Below are 12,600 nucleotides of genomic sequence, written 5' to 3'. Positions count from 1 at the left end.
TATGTTTTACTCCCTTAGTTAGCTCATTCAGGCTTATGGCTTTTACTACTATCTGCTGATGACTTCCAAATGTATATCCCCAGTCCTTGTCCCCTTGTTGCCATATATAAAATTGCCTCAACACTCCCTGAAAGTATCAATAGGGTAGCTCAAATGAAATGTGACAAAAACCAAATTCCTGACTCTGTCCCTCCCAAACCTTTTCTGCCCTCAGCTTGCTCACTCTAGTAAATAGTAAATCTAGTCTCGTGTAAATAGGACACCCCCAAAATTTTACATTCAACCTTAGCTTCTCTCTCAGTCTGCATCCAACCTGTCAGCCAATCCTTTGAGCTCTTCCTTCTAAGTATAGCCAGGAGCTGACCACTTTTGCCATCTCCAGTGCTACCATTAAGTCCTCATCATCTGCCACCAAGATTACTGTGATAGCCCTGTAAGAGCTCTGCCTGTTTCTACAATTGCCTATAACACCCCTGCCCCTAGAGCAGCCACACTGAGCCTTTTAAAACATAAATGAAGCCACATCACTCATTTATTGCAAACGTTCAATAGCAGCATCCTACCTCAGAATAAAGTCCTCCTAATGGTTTGCAAGGCCGACATCCTCTGGGTCCCTTACTACCTCAATGAACTTACCTTCTTCCACTTATTCCTTCATTCACTCTGATGCAGCCATACTGGTACCTTGCTGGTCTTCAATATGGCAAGATATTCTTGCTTTGGGGCTTCTGCACTGTCATTTTTGCTTCAAGTGTTCTTCCCAACTACCTCCATGGTTCACTCCCTGATTTAATTCACATCTCTGCTCAAATGTCACTTCATTAGAAAGGACTTCTTGGGGCGCCTGGGTGGCGCAGTCGGTTAAGCGTCCGACTTCAGCCAGGTCACGATCTCGCGGTCCGTGAGTTCGAGCCCCGCGTCAGGCTCTGGGCTGATGGCTCGGAGCCTGGAGCCTGTTTCCGATTCTGTGTCTCCCTCTCTCTCTGCCCCTCCCCCGTTCATGCTCTGTCTCTCTCTGTCCCAAAAATAAATAAAAAACGTTGAAAAAAAAAAAATTTTAAAGAAAGGACTTCTGTGACCAACCTATAAAAAAAGAACTACCTCTTTTCCCCCTTACACTGTTTTAACTTTCATTCATACCATTAACTGTAGCTGACACACATATGCTTACTGTTTCCATCCACTAAAATAGATGTTCCATAAGAGTGGGTTTTGTTCACAGTTAAAAAATTTACCGTCTAGAACAATGACTAGTATGTATTCAATAAGTATTAGTGAACAAATAACTTGGTGGTTATGTCAAAATGCTAATATCAAATATTAAAAATTTGTCATAGTGTGATACAAAGTTTTCTTCGTTACTTAGGAAAATGAAGCAACGAAACTTCCAGACTCGCAAGATGGTACCAAACCACCTACCAACATCTATATGCACATACTTTGCCTCCCTGCCTGTCACTGGGCCGAACCATCCATGCTGTTATTCAAATACAATCTTTCAACCTGTGCATCAAGCCTATCCCTCTAGTACACTCAAGAATATTATTCCAACAACTGAATTAGTCCTTCTCCCCCTGACCTTCAAATTTCCCATCTCTAAGGATCATTGCCATCAGCAAATAAACAAGGTGGCTACTTCTCTTATCTCAGGAAGAAAAAAAAAAAAGTCCTGGGGCGCCTGGCTGGCTCAGTTGGTACAGCATGTGACTCTTGATTTTGGCTCAGGTCATGATCCCTGGGTCCTGGGATCAAGCCCTTGATCAAGCCCTCCGCTGGGCTCTGAGCTGAACATGGAGCTTGCTTAAGATTCTCTCTCTCTCTCCCTCTGCCCCTCTACCAGGCTCATGCGTGCTCTCGAAAATAAAATAAAAAGTCTCAACTCCCTTTCCTCATAGCTGCACTCTGTTTCTCTGTTCCTCTGTAAGGAACACTCCCAAGAGTTACCCGCACTCACCATCTCTCATTCCTCCTTTCCCATTTTCTCTTACACTCACTCCTCACAGGCTTTGCCTCCAGCACTCAAATGAAACAGACGGGTGAACCAACGGCATTGGTGAAGCTAATCCAAATTTCTTAGTCCTCTTCAGACTTAATCATTTGACACAGCTGATGACTCTCCCTTTTGATATAGGACCTTGGCTTAGCTTCTGGGACCTCACACGTTTTTTCTTTTTTTTTATGTTTATTTATTTTTGAGAGACAGTGAGCAAGTGTGAGAGGTGGAGGGGACAGAGAGAGGAGATACAGAATCCAAAGCAGGCTTCAGGCTCTGAGCTGTCAGCACAGGGTCTGACAAAGGGCTCAAACTCACAGAACGTGAGATAATGACCTGAGCCGAAGTCAGATGCTTAACCGACTGAGCCACCAAGTGCCCCTGGGTTGTTCTCTTCAACTCCCTGGTTTATCCTTCCCTATATCATTTGTTAGTTTACCTTGTTCTTTCTGAATTCTCTAAGTCACAAATCACTGTCTGTGGTCTTTTGATGTCTACACTCATTCCTCAGGATAATCCTTGCTGATGATTCCTAAATTCATATGCTAGCATATACCTTGCCCTTGAAGGCACTACTGGCTCCAACTGCCTACTCAACATTTTACTTTTTGTTTTTCCCTTTTCAGTTGATGTAACTCCATACTTCTATGGGTTTACACAAAAACCTTTGAAGTTATCCTCCACTCCCCTCATCTCACCTCCACATCTAATCCCTAGCAAATCCTGTAAACTCTATCTTCAAAGTGCATTCAGAATCCATCCATTTCTCACCATTTCCAATGTTACTCCACCACGTGTTATCACCCTGGTCTGTGCTGTGATCATCTGCCACTGGATTACTGAACTAGCTTCCTAACTGGTTTCCCTGCTTCCACACTGCCCCTACACTTTAATCCCAATTTGGCAGCCAAATCTGTTAAAATTTAGGTTAGAACATACCTCTTTTCTGTTCCAAACCTTCCATTTCACTCAGTCCTTACAAGAATTTGGTTGCCTATGATCTCTCCAACCAGACCTACCATCTCGCCCTTGCTCTCACCCAGTATGTCTTAGACACACTGCCTTCCATGTTATTCTTAGAACATGACAGGGAAGTACCTGCCTATGTAAGCCTTTGAAAAGGCTGTTCTTTCTACCTGGAATACTCTCCCCCCAGATACCTACTTGACTCTCTCAATTCCTTCAAGTACACCTTGTACTTAATGAGCCTTAAACTGATGGTCATACTTAAAGTACCAACTTGCACCTCCACTTTGGAACTTCCCAATCCCCCTTTTCCTGCTATGTGTTTTTGATGGCACTACCACCTAACATGTTATGTAATTATGTTTATTTTTTGCATCTTCCAATAGGGGCTTTTATCTGTTTTGTTCACGGAAGTAAACCAATTGTCTAGAACAAACAGCAACTAACTCATAATGGAAGCCAAATAAGTATCTGCTTAGTAAATTTAGGCAAAAAATCTACGTGGGTGGACGGGGGAGGGGTTAAAAAGGGCAACAAGAGGTCCCAATAGAGAGAGAAACTTGAGAAAGTAGGAGTACCAACTCTTAGGTCATGCCCACTTGACAACACTCTAAGAGTTATCCAGAAAATAATTATAACAATGAACTATCAGGGAAATAAAAAAACAAAAACAAAAACAAAAACAAACTCATTGGCTCTACAGGCTGATAGAATGGAGCCAGCTTGGGATTCTCTAATCTCTCTGCCCACTGCTCCTGCTCCCAGCAAGCTCTGTCTCTCAAAATTAACAAACTTTAAAAAAGAAAAAAAAAAAAAAAACCCCACAATCTCATTTACAATTGCATCAAAAAGAATAAAATAAAAATAAATTTAAACAAGGTGAAGGTCCTGTACACTGAAAATGTAAGATACTGGTGAAAGAAATTGAAGACAACAAAAATAAATGGGAAGATATTCCATGCTCTTGGGCTGGAAGAGTATTGTTAAAATCTCCATACAAGTTCAATGCAATCCATATCAAAATTCCAATGGCATTTTTCACAGAACTACAGCAAAGCCTAAAATTTATACAGAACAACAAAAACCCACGTAGCCAAAGCAATCTGGACAAAGAAGAACAAAGCTGAAGGTAACATGCTTCCTGAGCTCAAACTACATTGCGAAGTTATAGTAATTAAAACGTTATGGTATTGGCATAAAAACAGACATATCAATCAATGGAACAAAACAGAAAGCCCAGAAATAAAAACCACATTTATATGGCTAATTAACCTATCACAAAGGAGGCAAGAATATACTATGGGAAAAAGACAGTCTCTTCAATAAATGGTACTGGGAAAACTGGGCCACTTTCTGACACCAAACACAAACACCATACACAAAATAAACACAAAATGGATTAAAGACCTAAATGTCAGACCTGCAACCATGAAACTCCTAGAAGAAAACATAGGCAGTAATCTTTTGGACACTGCCCTTAGCAACTTATTTATGCATACGTCTCCTCAGGCATGGGAAACAAAAGCAAAAATTAAGCTATTGGGACTACACCAAAATAAATAGCTTTTGCACAGCAAAGGAAACCATCAATCAAGCAAAAGGCAATCTTGTGAGTGGGATAGAATGTCTGCAAATGATGTATTTGATAAGTGGTTGATATCCAAGATATATAAAAAACTTCTACAACCCAACACGAAAAAAACAAATAATCTGGTTAAAAAATAGGGAGAAGCCCTGATTGGACATCTTTCCAAAGAAGACGTACAAGTGGCCAAGAGACACCTGAAAAGATTCTCAACATCATTAATCATCAGGGAAATGTAAATGAAAACCACGATATCACCTCGTATCTATCAGAATGGCTAGTACCAAAAACACACAATATGTCAAGTGTTGGTGAGGATGTGGAGAAAAGGGAACCCTCCTATACTGTTGGAGGGAAAGTAAATTGGTGAAGCCAGTGTGGAAAACAGTGCCTCAAAACAAAACAAAACAAAGCTATATAGTCCAGTAATTACACTAGTGTGTATTTACCTAAAGAAAATAAACACTAATCTGAAAAAAATATATGCACCCCTATGTCTACTGCAGCATTATTTACAATAGCCAAGATACTGAAGCAACCCATGTGTCCATCAGTAGAGAAATGGAAAAGAAAATATGGTATGTCTGTGTATATATCCACATCTATATCTATATCCACACACACACACACACACACACACACATTAACAGACTATACTCAGCCATAAAAAAGGATGAGATTGTGCGTTTTGAGACAACATGGATAGACCTAGAGGGTATTATGCTAAGTGAAATAAGTCAGACTAAGAAAGGCAAATACCATGATTCTACGCATCAGTGGAACCAAAACAAACAAAACCCACAACCAAACAAATGAATAAACAAACAAAAACCAGAATCAGACTGATAAATACAGAAAACTGTTGCCAGAGGGAAGAGGGGTGAGGGGTTGGATAAAATAGGTGAAGGGGAGACGGAGATACAGTCCTCCAGTTATGGAATAAGTCAAATAAAAGGTGTAACATAAGGAATACAGTCAACACATTTTAATAGCAATGTAATAGGACAGATGGTAGCTACACTTGTGGTGAACATAGCATCATGTATAAACATGTCAACCCACTAAACTGTACACCTGAAAGTAATGTAACATTGTGTGCTAACTATACTAAAAGAAAAAAAAAGTGGTGTATATATGCAAAGAAATACTATGCAGTCATAAAAAAGAGTATCTTGCCATTTGTGGCAACATGAATGAACCTAGAGGGTATTATGCTAAATGAAATAAGTCAGACAGAGAAAGACAAGTACCATATGATTTCACATGTAGGTGGATTCTGAAAAAAAAACAAAAACAAAACAGACCACTTATAAATACAGAGAACTGATGGTTGTCCGAAGGGAGGCAGGTGGGAGGAATGGGCACAATAAAAGAGATTAAACAGTACAAACTTCTGGTTATAAAAGAAGTCACATGGATGAAAAGTACATAGGGAATACAGTTAATAATATTGTAATAACACTGTATGGTGACAGATACCATGGTGAACACTGAGTAATGTATAAAACTGTCAAAGCAATATGTTGTATGCCTGAAACTAACACAGACATAAGTTATTATATATAAGCCTTTTGGTAATCACAGAGCAAATCTCTACAGCAAACACACAAAAGATAAACGGAAAGAATATCAGAATACTGCTAAAGAAAGTCATCAAACCACAAAGGAAGAGAGAAAGAAGGAAGAGAACTACAAAAACAGCCAGTAAACAATTAACAAAATGGCAGTAAGTACATAGCTATCAATAATTACTATAACTGTAAATGCACTACATTCTCCAATCAAAAGACATAGAGTGGCTGAATGTATGTGTGTGTGTGTGTGTGTGTGTGTATTATATATATATGCATATATATATACATATATATAAACAAAAGACCCATCTATATGCTGCCTGCACAAAATGCCTACATTTTAGAAGAACATGTAAAATGGAAAGTGAAGAGATGGAAGAAGATATTCCATGCAAATGGAAACCAAAAGAAAGGTGATGTAGCTATACTTCTATCAGAAAAATAAACTTTAGGGGCACCTGGCTGGCGCAGTCGGTTGAGCACTGACACCTGATTTCAGGTCAGGTCATGATCTCGGGGTTCATGGGATTGAGTCCCACACAGGGCTCTGCACTTACTGCACAGAACCTGCTTGGGATCGTCTCTCTCCCTCTCTCTCTGCTCCTCCCCTGCTTGCACACACACTCTCTCAAAATAAATAAACGTTTAAAAAAAAGAGAGAAAAGAAACTTTAAAACACAAAGACTGCAATAAGTGATAAGATGAGTGTCACATAATGATACAGGGGTCAATCCAACAACAGAATAGAACATTGGGAAATACTTGTGCACCCAACATAGAAGTATCTAAACATATTAAGCAAGGAGTAACAGACATACAGGGAGAAAGACAGCAATACAGTAATAGGAGATTTCAATATTTTCAGTCAAACAGAAAATTAATAAGGAAATGCTGGTCTTAGAACATGTTAGGCCAGACTTAAATTATACATACAGAACATTCCATCCAAAAGCAATATATATTTCTCTCAAGTGCACATGGAACATTCTCCAAGATAGATGATATGTCAGGCCACAAAACAAGCCAATAAATTTAGGTGGAATGAAATCATATCAAACATGTTTTATGATTATAATGATATGAAACCAGAAATTACACAAAGAAACCTAGAAAATTCACAATATGTGATTATACAATATGTTACTGAATAACCAATAGATCAAAGGAGAGATCAAAAGAGAAATAAAAAAATGTCTTGAGACAAAGAAAATGGACATACAACATACCAAAATTTGTTGGATACATCAAAAGCAGTTGTAAGAAAGAAGTTCATAGTGATAAAGGCTTACCTGGAGAAGTCTCACAAACAACCTAACTTTACACCTCAAGAACTAAAACACACACACACACACACACACACACACACACACACACACAGCAGAAGAAAATAAAGACAGAAATGAAACAGAGATTTAAAAGCCTTAGAGAGTATCAATGAAAAAAAGAGCTGGCTCTTTGAAAAGATAAACAAAACTGACAAGGCTTTAGTTAAATTCATAAATACACCTAGAAAAAACAATTCAAATAAAATCAGACACGAAAGAGATGTTACAAATGACACCACAGAAATAGAAAGGATCTTAAGAGACTGCTATGAACAATTATATGCCAAGAAGTTGGACAACCTAGAAGAAATTCCTAAAAACACAGAACCAAATGATGATGAAATAGAAAACATGAACACACCAATCAATGATAAGGAAATTTACTCAGTAATCAAAAACTTCTCAACAAACAGAAGCCCAGGATCAGACGCCTTCACCGATAAATTCTACCTAACATTCAAAACAGAATACCAATCCTCAAACTCTTTCAATAGAGAAGATGAACAAACTCTTCCAAACTCATTTAAGAGTCCAGTATTACTCTGAAACCAAAACCAGACAAGGATCCTACAAGAAACAAAACAAAACAAACACCCCCCCCCCCCAAAAAAAACAAAAAACCTGCAGGCCAATATCCCTGATAAACATAGATGCAAAAATCCTCAATAAATATTAGCAAACTGAATTCAACAATACATTAAAAGGATCATACACCATGATCAAGGGGGATTTATTCGAGGGATGTAAGCATGGCCCAAGAACCTCAAATCTGCCAATGTAATACACCATAATAACCAAGTGAACGATAAAAATCTTATCATTTCAATACATGCATAAAAAGTATATGACAAAATTCAACATCCATTTATGATAACTTTCAACAAAGCAGATTTAGAGGAAACATACCTCAACATAATAAAGGCCATATAGCACAAGCCCATAGTTAAAATCACACTCAACAATGATAAACAGAAAGCCTGGGTTGCTCAGTACGCTGAGCATTCGACTTCAGCTCAGGTCATGATCTCAGGGTTCATGAGTTCCAGTCCCGTGTCTGGAGCCTGCTTAGGATTCTGTATCTCTATCTCTCTCTGCCCCTCCCCGACTTGTGCTCTGTCTCTATTTCAATAAATGAATAAACATTAAAAAAGAATTAAAAAAAAAAAAAAAAAGAATTTTTTTTTTTAAAAAGAAAGTCTTTTCCTCTAAGATCACGAACAAGACACGACTCTTATTCTATTATATGTGACAAAGTACTACAAGTCCTTCCAGAGCAATTAGGCAAGATATAGAAACAAAAAGCATCCAAATTGAGAAGGAAAAAGTAAAACTGTCACTATTTGTAGACAACATGTTATATACAGAAAACACTAAAGACTCCATCAAAAACTGTCAGAATAAATTAACAAACTGAGTAAAGTCACAGGATACAAAATCAATACACAAAAATCTACTGAGTTTCTATACACTAATAACTATCAGAGAAATAAAGAAAACAATCATATTTGCAATTGCATCAAAAGGAACAAAATACCTAGGAATAAATTTAACTAAGAGGGTAAAAGACCTATATGTTGAAAACTACATTATTCAGTTTATTCAGTGAGATAAATTGAAAAAAGGCACAAATAAAGGGAAAGACATTCCATGCTCATGGAGTAGAAGAAGCGATATTATTAATATGTCCTTCCTTACTACCCAAAGCAATTTACAGATTCAATGCAATCCTTATCAAAATTCCAATGGCATTTTTCAAAGACACACAACAATCCTAAAATTTGTATGGAACCCCCAAACCCCCAAACAGCCAAAGCAATCTTGAGAGTGAAGACCAAAGCTGGAGGAATCACACTCCCAGATTTTACACAATATTACAAAGCCATGGTAATCACATATATCAACAGAACATAACAGCCGAGAAATGAACTCAGGCATACATATTCAATGAATTTATAGTAAAGAAGCCAAGAATAACGGGGAAAGGGAAGTATCTTCAAAAAATGATGTTGAGAAGACTGCACAAACACATACAAAAGAATGAAAATGGACCACTAATTTACACACTATACCCACAATAATCAACTCAAAGCAGATGAAAGACTTGAATGTAAGACCCAAAACTATAAAACTCCTAGAAGAAAACACAGGCTACAGTTAAGTTCCTTGACACTGGTGCTATGATATTTTAAACTGGACACCAGAAGCAAAATCACAAAAAGCAAAAATATGTAAGTAGGATTACATCATACTAAAAAGTTTCTGTACAGCAAAGGAAAGTGTCAACAAAATGAACAGGCAACCTACTGAGTGGGAGAAAATGTCCGCAAACCATCTATCTGATAAGAAATTAATATCCAAATTATATAAAGAATTCATACAACGAACAGCAAAATAACAACCCAATTTAAAAATTGGCAGTAGATCTGAAAAGACATTTTTCTTTTTTTTTTTTTTAATGTTTTTAATGTTTATTTATTTTGTGCAAGCAGGGGAAGGGCAGAAAGAGAGGGAGAAAGATTCACAAGCAAGCTCCACACTGTCAGCGCAGAGCCCGACCTGGGGCTCCATCTTAAACTGTGAGATCATGACCTGAGCTGAAATCAAGAGTCAGACGCCTAACCGACGGACTCACTCAGGCGTCCCATGAACAGACATTTTTCTAAATTAGACATACAAATAAATGGCCAACAGACACACAAAAAGAAGCTCAACATCACTAATCATCAGGGAAATGCAAATCAAAACCACAATGAGATATCACCTCATGCCTGTTAGAACGGCCACTATCAGGAAGACAAGAAACAACAAGTATTGGTGACGATGGAGAAAAGGGAACTCTCTAGCACTATTGGGGGGAATGTAAATTGGTGCAGCCACTATGGAAAACAGTATGGAAGTTCTTCAGAAAGTTACAAATATTAACTACCAGAGGATACAGCAATTCCACTTCTGGGTATTTATCCCCCCCAAATGAAAACACTACCTTGAAAAGATATATGCACTCCATGTTCACTGCAACATTATTTACAACAGCCAAGCTATCAGAGCAACCTAGGTGTCCATCAATGGATGAACGGATAAAGGCATCATGGTGAATATATTACAACAGAATATTATTCAGCCATAAAAAGAATGAAATCTTGCCAATTACAACAGGGATAGACCTCAAGGGCATTACCATTTTATTTATTTTGAGAGCTAGAGAGAGCGAGGGAGGGTCGGGGGGGGGGGGGGGCGTGGAGACGCTGTGCTGTCAGTGCACAGCCTGACATGCGGCTCAGTCCCACGAACCATGAGATCATGACCTGGGCCAAAATCAAGTAAGATGCTCAACTGACTGAGCCACCCAGGCGCCCCATCATGGGCATTATCATTAAGTGAAGTGAGACAGAGAAAGGCAAACACCGTATGATATCGGGTACAGGTGGAATCTAAAACCAAAAAAGGAAAAAAACCCAAGCGCATAGTTTCAGAGAACAGATTGGTAGTTGAGGGGGTGGGATATGGTAGAGAGGGAGTCAATGGAAAACAGACACTGAAAGTCTGAATCAATCAAAAGATTGACTTTTACATGTTTATATATATGCTAAATACATACAAAAGAGTTACATTTTAAAGTCAGAGGACAAGTGAACTGGAATGTTGAGCACAATGCATACACCCAAAAAAGTAAAGAGGTTTGAAGGGATAATATATAAATATATACATAAAAAACAGAAACAAAAAGCAACGTACTGAATAGGAGAAACTATTTGCAAATCATAAAAAAGAATTCATACAACAGCAAACAAACAACCTGATTAAAAAATGGGCAAAAGATCTGAACATTTTTCTAAAGAACCCCTACAAATGATCAACAAACACATAAAGAGATGCTCAATACCACTAATCATCAGGCTAATGCAAATCAAAACCACCATGAAATATCACCTTACACATGTGATAATGGCAATTCTCAAGGAGACAAGAAATAAGTGTGGGCGAGAAAGTAGAGAAAACGGGACCCTTGTGCACTGTTGGCAGGAATGCAAACTGCTGCAGCCACTATGGAAAACAGCATGGAAGTTCTGCAAAAGATTAAAAATAGAACTACCAAATGATCCAGAAATTCCGCTTCTAGTATCTGTCTGAAGGAAAGGAAAACACTAATTAACCTGAAACTAATGTTATGTGGCAATTATACACATACAATAGATACTAATTTAAAAAAAATAGCTTTAAGTTATTTAAACATTTGTTAGTTACTTTAATTATTTTAGATTCTTAAAAATCCCTTGTGAAATGTTCAAATCTGTTAGATCTGGTATCCCTCACATCCATTTCGTGCTCCTTCACTTCGCAATTTAGAAAATTAATTAGAAGGGCTCCACATTCGGAACTAACTCAGTAGTCCTCGTCCTTCCTGATCAAATCATCCAGTTTAAATTCGTTACCCTGTGGGAGCCCGCTTGAACTTTAAGGCAGATTTCAAATAAGCGAAGCAGCCCAGGAATGAGACACTTACGGAATGCGTTCCTCTGAAATTCGGCAAAAACAAAACGAAACAACACAACAACTCTGGATGCGTAAAGACATTCACCTGGCTAACAATAAGGTGCTGGGCTGAAGACCTCCCCCAGGACCGTTCAGCTGGCGCCCTGTGGACCACAAACCTCCCGCCGCAGGGCGCAACCTCCTCCCGCCGACTCCCGCACTTTTCCTTCGCGAGTACTGGTCGCCTGGCCATCCCGGCAGCGAAGTCAGTAACGGGCCCACCCCGGGCCCCTGCCCTCCGCGCCGCCCTCGAAGACCCAACCGACCGCAACCCCACCTCTGGGGGACGGCAAGGAGCGCGGGTGCGGCTCACCCAGTACCTGTGGGGAAGGCGCTTCCCGCCGCGGAGCGGACAGAAGCGGAGCAGCCAGCAGCCCAGCAGGAAGCACCTACTACCCGACCACCTCTTCGGCCGTCGCAGAAGCCGCAGAGCTGCGCCGACGACCCGGAAGTGCTCGCCGAACCTGGAAGTGACAGCACGGGGGTGGGCCGGGAGGCCCCGCCCAGCCCCTCCTCCCACACGCCACTCAAGCCTTGCCACCGGAGGGTGTAGTGTGGCGGGAGGAAGGGCGTGGGGCCCGCAGCTTTCAAGCCCTAGACCGGTGGACGAGCTTCCTTTGTGAG

The 12,600-nt window shown here is 39.5% G+C and overlaps 1 protein-coding gene across 2 annotated transcripts in view; it reads right to left on the bottom strand.

The window, feature by feature from the left end:
• The window catches only part of GTF2A2 (general transcription factor IIA subunit 2), a 22,441-nt gene extending 9,841 nt beyond the window's left edge, over window positions 1-12,600 (bottom strand). The window contains exons 1-2 of one of the 2 annotated variants that reach the window (XM_060618391.3): window positions 12,297-12,600; window positions 11,374-11,510 (exon numbers count right to left, since the gene is read on the bottom strand). The gene's annotated coding sequence lies outside the window, so the exon portion shown is untranslated. The remainder of the gene's footprint in view (window positions 1-11,373; window positions 11,511-12,296) is intronic. The other variant, XM_060618389.3, reaches the window with a different exon arrangement.

This window comes from Panthera onca, chromosome B3 (genome assembly GCF_046562875.1).
Source record: "Panthera onca isolate mPanOnc1 chromosome B3, mPanOnc1 haplotype 2, whole genome shotgun sequence".
In the NCBI taxonomy this organism is placed as follows: domain Eukaryota; kingdom Metazoa; phylum Chordata; class Mammalia; order Carnivora; family Felidae; genus Panthera; species Panthera onca.
This window is presented reverse-complemented; position numbering and strand designations above follow the sequence as displayed.